Genomic DNA, 6951 nt, shown 5'->3' with positions numbered 1-6951 from the left:
AACAAAACTGAAGCTCACCCAGTCAAGATCAGATATAAGATGCTTGATTTTATTATTGAGACTTGCATCAAAATTGATCCAAGCTTGATTTTATTATTGAGACTTGCATCAAAATTGATTTTGCAACATGAATCTAGGGGCGGAATCCAAGTATCTCCTGGATGGTTCTAATTTAAATAAGGAGTTGGCAGTGCTTCTTGAGCTTCCATGAAATCAGTATAATAATTCAAAGCCAAAGTAATAGAGTCACTAAAGGACACTAGTTACTAGTTAAAAACTAAGGCATTCCTGGATTTCCAAAGCTGCCAAAGCAAAAAAAAACAACAACCTAATGAAGTCTAAACCATCTCTTAGCTGCTGAGAGAAGTTTAGACATTGGGTCCAATAATCCTTGATAGAGCCCCCATGCAATAATGATGAACGCAACATTAGCGGAGAGTTAAACCAGAACTCAACTGCCCTTGGGCAAGTAAAAAACAAATGCTGGTGTGTCTCAATTCCCCCACAGTAAATACACTCTAGATTAATGGAAGGGATTCTCTTGCTAATTAATGCCCTTGTTGGCAATCGTTCCTGTAAAAGAGACCAAGCAAAAAGCTTAAGTTTTGGAGGAAGATTAATGCTCCAAAAGGCATCTAATCCCCTTTGTGTTGATGGGCCAGGACTTACCTAATTAGGTGTATCTAAATTATGGAGAATCTGTTTAGCTACCTAATATCCTGACTTAACTTCATATTTCCCTTGTTTTGAGAAATGCCAAATTAGGTGATCTTCCCTTCTCACAATGCATACTGGGATAGTTAATATGTTGTTTATCTCCTCCTCGTCAAAATTTTCTCTAAGGATCTGTAAATTCCAAGATGGAATGTTGGGGTGAAAAAGTTGTGATACGCATACAATTGACTCATCGTGACTGTCCTTAACCTGCGGTCTAAGGGGAAAGAGTTTGGGATCCAGTTATCCACTTTACACATGATGGATGAGCCATCACTAACCTGCCATCATAGTCCCTTTTCAAGTGCTCTCCTTCCCCAAAGAATGTTGTGCCAACCCCATGAAGGATTGCTGCCTGCTTTAGCTTGCAAAAACGATGTGTGAGGAAAATATCTAGCTTTGAGCACTCGTGCCAACATAGAATTAGGGTTAGATAATATCCTCTATCCCTGCTTTGCCACAAGAGCCATGTTAAAAGCTTGCAGATCTCTAAAGCCCAGTCCCCCCTGTCGTTTAGGCTCACACATATTCTTCCAAGCAACTAAATGCAATTTTACCTCCTCCTTATGTTGACTCCACCATAAATTAGCCATAAGACTATTAATCTCATTGCAAAGGATGGCAGGTAATTTAAAGCATGACATAGCATAGATGGGAATGGCTTGGGCTACAGCTTTAATGAGCACTTCTCTTCCACCTTTAGACAACAGTTGTTCCTTCCACCTAGCCAAGTTGTGCCTGATTTGCTCCCTGATTTCATCAAATGTTTGCTTCTTTGATCTAGATACAATGGCAGATAGACCCAAAAATTTAACCTGTCCGCTGATGTTGGAAATGCTTAAGACTGAGGATATGTTTGATCGAATGTCCCTTGGAGTGTTGCTACTAAAAAACAAGAAAGACTTATTCATATTGATAGTTTGTCCACTTGCTAGAGAATAATCTTGCAGTATTCGCTTAATTATCTCTGCGTCTATTGAAGAGGCATTGGAGAAGAGGATTGGATCATCGACAAACATTAACTGAGTAACTCTACGCCCTCTTCTGGAGATTCTCTAACCCTGGAGATTTGAGTGTTTGATTTTGTGTGATAGCCCTTCAGCACAAATGAGGAAGAGGTAAGGCGATAATGGATCACCTTGTCTAATGCCTCTGGATGGTATGATAGGTCCTACCTTATGACCATTAAGCTGAATGGAGTAGGACACTGTTGTTACACACTCCATGATCCATTTGGTCCAACAGTCATTAAAGCCAAAAACTTAGAGCATATGCTAAAGATATTACCATTCCACACATTCATAAGCCTTGCTTATGTCTAATTTGAGAGCCATACTATATTTCTTTCCTTGCTTCCTAAGTCTCAAGTTGTGCATTAACTCATGCCCTAGAAGGATATTATCAGAGATTAACCGCCCCTTTGTAAAAGCACTTTGCTCATCTCCAATAATGGTATTCATGAAGGGTTGTAATCTGTTCGTGAGAATTTTGGAAATGATCTTGTATAACACATTGCACAGGCCTATGGGACAGAGGTCCTTCATCGTTTAAACTTGTTTTACTTTAGGAACAAGTGTAATGACTGTGTGGTTGATACTGCAGAGCATTTTCCCATTGTGAAAAAAATTTTAGAATAGCAGCACAAATATCAGTCCCAATTATATTCCAATACTTCTGGAAAAATAGCCCAGTCAACCCATCTTCACCTGGGGCCTTAGAGGGATTGATGGAGAATGTTGCTCTTTTGATCTTCTCTATCGTAACAATAGCAGCAAGAGATTCATTCATCACATCTGATACTCTTGGTTGAAAATTTCTTGTTATACTATCAAAATTCATAGGATTAGATGAAGAATAAATCTGCGAGAAATAATTAAGTGCAACATTCATAATATCCTCAATTTTGTGTTTCCACATACCTTGGCTATCTTTCATACCAGCAATATGATTCCTGCGTCTTCTCTGTATAACCTTTGCATGGAAAAAGCTAGTGTTTTTATCCTCCAGGTGAAGCCATTCAATTCTGGCTTTTTGAGCTCAGAAGCATTCTTCTCTATTAAATTCCACCGTAAGTTCTTTTTCAATGGCTCGAATATCCTCTCCCTTCCAATCATTGTGAGTGCTCTTTGCTATTTAAAGCAAGTTCTGTAGCTTCATAATGCGTGACCTCGAGTTTTGATTGGTTACTCAAGTCCAATTAACTAAAACATATCTGCAAGACTTCAATTTTGTATAAGCTCTATATAAATTTTGTCCTCTGACCTCCTGTTGCCAAGATGATTGAATAATCTGCTCCACCTCTTGTTTTTCTACCCATCTTGTATCAAATCGAAATTGTTGCTTTAGCTTTTTCCTACTCGGTTCAGTGTTTAGTAATAAAAGATTATGGTCTAAACCCACATCTTCGAGATGGAGAAGAATTGTGTCGCAAAGGGATTTTGCGGTCGCCTGGACGATCACTCACCGAAGTGGGAAAAGTGAGGAGTCGCCACCTTAGTTTTGAGGGAAACTAAAGAAAACCATTTGGGAAGATAAAGTAAAAATGAAACCACTTTAAAACAGAGATTCTAGGTTCGGGGTCCGTAAACGGGTGGAGAAGGTGTTAGGCACCCCACCTCGTCCCTTAATAAGGGTAAGTAGATTTAATTTTGCGTTCTTTATAAATTAGTTAGGAGGGCTTGAATGGGAATGTTAATCCTTTTGGCTAAAGGAACATTTGATTTCTCACTGAATTTGGATCACCCAGATACACAAGTAAATGAGACCACCTTAGTGAATTGACGTTACGAATTTTTTAGTTCTGAGATTATTTTGCGTACGGGTTAAGATTTGGTGTGAGAATCGGATAAGAACTCTCCTCCGATCTCTTTTAAATTAAAATTTTGGGGGGGGAGATCGGATAAGAACCCTCCTCCGATCTCTTTTAAACGTTTATTAAAATTTTTGAGTTGGGACCGGATAAGAGCTCCCCTCCGATCTCTTTTTAATGTTTATTAAAATTTTTGAGTTGAGACCGGATAAGAACTCTCCTCCGATCTCTATTTAATGGTTATTTATTAAAACTTTGAGTGGAGACCGGATAAGAACCCTCCTCCGATCTCTATTTAATAGTTATTAAAATTTTGAGTTGAGACCGGATAAGAACTCTCCTCCGATCTCTTTTAGATTAACAGAGCACGAAGGGACTTTTCCGATCTCCCGGATTTTAATTTCAGCTACATGACATAAGAGCCTAAAGCTAAGGATTCTGGCATTCAAAGATGCTGGGGATAAGGCTTCTCGATACCTTTTGGCTAGATGGGGATAACTAGACTTGATTTACCGACCTTCCATGTATTCATTTTACCAATATCTATTAATGACCGATCTATTCTGTTTTGTTTATTTTGGTTTTATTCCACTTTATGACATCTTTGTCGAATTGCTATTTACGTCAGCCTAGTAGTTTGGCTATCTTCCTGACGCGTTATTCAGGTTCTCTCTTTTTAAAAGAGACCCCTAAGTTGCAGTTACCTACGTCTTGCCTAACTATTTACACGCTACTAAGAACCAGAAAAACTTGCGTTCAGAAATGACGAAGATTAATAAAATGACGGACTAATCACTAAAGAGATAACTCGAGAGTAACATTCTTTTGGGTCCTTTTGCACAAAATGAACTTGGAGAAAATCACATACGTAAGAAGAACAAAGAAAGTGCGAAAAATAAATGTAAACACTTAGTAAAACAACAATATGAGCTCTTACATGAGGAGCCAAATCTCTTTGAAATAGCTACGGGGTGGCAAATAGAGATAAGGCAGTGGGTGATTAGCTTTGAGTGATGTTCGTCTGAAGTGAAGGGAGCTCACTAAAATATAATCGATTAAGATAAAAGCCGAGTGGAATGAAGTTTAGCTTAGACAGTGGGAATGAAAGCAGAGGTGATAAAGTGAAAGTGAGGGTGTGACCGGATAATGAACAAACTGGAAATGTAGAGTTCGATATTGAATCCTTTTCAAGAAACACTTGAAAACTAGTTTCAAAAGTTTTCCAATCAACACTTCAAAGCAGCGGAATAACAAACTGAATGAAGTTTTCAGAGTTCTTCCACTATAATAACAGCCTCTCTTTTTGTCCGTCCGTCCCTTGAACAGTTTTTTTCATGCAGGTATTTATAGGAATCGGGCGCTCCCCGTGGAGGGTCAGGATTTATTTTGAGGGAGATGGAGGGTCAAGATTTCGAAGGACATGATCGGATGTCCAGGAATTAAAGAGAATAAAAATGAATGGCTGAGATCCCTCTTCAGAATGTTTGTCCTTTTCTTCTTTCAATCTAACGGTCCCAGATCTTCTTGTCCGGAACGATCTAAGGGCTAAGAGCGAAAGATGCTGGCATTGTCGTCTTCTCTCTTGATCCAAGGGTTCCGGGTTTGTCCTTACAAGTGGGATCAATGGTGGAGATTGGGATGTCTGAGGTGTCATGACATACCACAGCACTGTCAGCATTGCGGGCGATTCTTAGGCGTGCGGTGGAGATCTCGTCTGCAACGCTTTAACTACCTCGGCTCTGATTCTGACGACGGTTATTTGGGATTTGTCTTATTCTTTTTGCCTTCCAATCCCTCCTCTTTCTGATCTCTTTCACATGTTTTTTCCGATCTTTCATGCTGGTCTCCCATCTTCCGATCTATTATTCCGATCTTTTCCCTTCCTCAGGTCCGGTCTGGTCAAAGCATTAATTGCCCCTCGATTCCCGAAGCATTCGCTTCGTTTTCTACTCAGCAATAAATGCTCATTTTCCCCTATATATACCCCTGTTGGCAGAAACATTTCCTTCATCTGATTTCCCTCTCTTCCTTCTTACTTCTCTGTTCTAGGCTCTCGTGGAAGTTAAGCCATGATTGTGGTTTTTGATCTTTTTCCGATGGGCTTCTTTAACCACCGGCTGAAAATTTACGATCCCGGTGATCGCATAACCCTAACTGACGATGGTGAGAGAACTTGATTTGACCGATCTGTATTGCGGACCTCGGTTGTACCGATCTCGAGTCGCTCAACTGAGTTCATTCGGCTTCTCATCACATTGAGTGTTCCGACAGCGGTTTCCTCCCACATTGGGTGTTCCGACAGCGGATGAAGCATCCGGTCAGCAATATCCTTGGGATCAGTTATAAACTGATTCTTAGATCAGCCTTTTGATATCATCAGATCTCCAATGTATTCCGATCCTTAGAGATCGCCCAAATGATGTAGTCTGTCAATGTAATCAGATCTCTAGAGATCACCCAAATGATGTAGTTAGTCCTTTATTGTAATCCGATCCCTAGAGATCGCCTTAATGATGTAATCCGATCTTCTGGAAATAAAAGTCTTGTTTCTCCAATTATTATCTTATTGATTATTTTTCGATCTCTGATATATTTGTCCGATCTGGTTCCTAACAAAACGACTCTTAACTGATCCTTCATTCAAAACATTCAACTTATTATGTCGATCTCCAGTTAACCGATCTCGGAATGTTCGAGAGACGTGTCAGAACAGCTGGCGAATCCCATTAACCGATGCACTGCATGGAACCTCGTGAGCATTAAATGCTCGGACTAGTATGAATAGGGATGGGGGGGTTATCCATTTGCTCTCTCATTCCATTTTCAGTCTCTTGCTCACAACTTCGAAGTTCTCTCATTTTTCCAAGTTCTTCCGACGCCGATCAGACTCCGGTAAGGGCTTTGATCTTCTTTTTAGTTTAAGTTCTTTATTTCCTTTGAAAATGAGCGGTGTCGAAGGTCAGAGCAGCGAGCCCTCCTTCCATTCGGTTCTCATGGTCGTCGATGAAGAAGAGGTAGTCGGGCCAAGCACGCAACTTTGAACCCCTAGGGTCTCCGTTCGGCTCGGGCGGATCATACCATCAATGCGTGCACCTATTTGAGGAGGAGACTCTCCCTATAGACGAGCTACCGTCGGTTCTTGAGAATCGATCTGCAATCGTTTAACCAAGAATACAACATTCGGCTGATTAAATGCGAGCTAATCAAGTGCCACGGCGATCTTCGTGTCAATCACTCCTTTGAAGAGAATGACATGGTTATGGTGTACGAGAGCAGTTAAAGGCGGTCTTGGTTCCCTCTAGATGACTTCTATAAGGAGGTCCTAAAACTTCACCGAGCATGCATCGCTCAAATTCACCCTAACTCGTGGCGGATCTTGGTAGCCTTAAGGTCTATGCCGAGCTAAGGGAATCGGACCTACGGCTAAG

Source organism: Hevea brasiliensis, chromosome 9 (assembly GCF_030052815.1).
Source record: "Hevea brasiliensis isolate MT/VB/25A 57/8 chromosome 9, ASM3005281v1, whole genome shotgun sequence".
NCBI lineage: Eukaryota > Viridiplantae > Streptophyta > Magnoliopsida > Malpighiales > Euphorbiaceae > Hevea > Hevea brasiliensis.
This window is presented reverse-complemented; position numbering follows the sequence as displayed.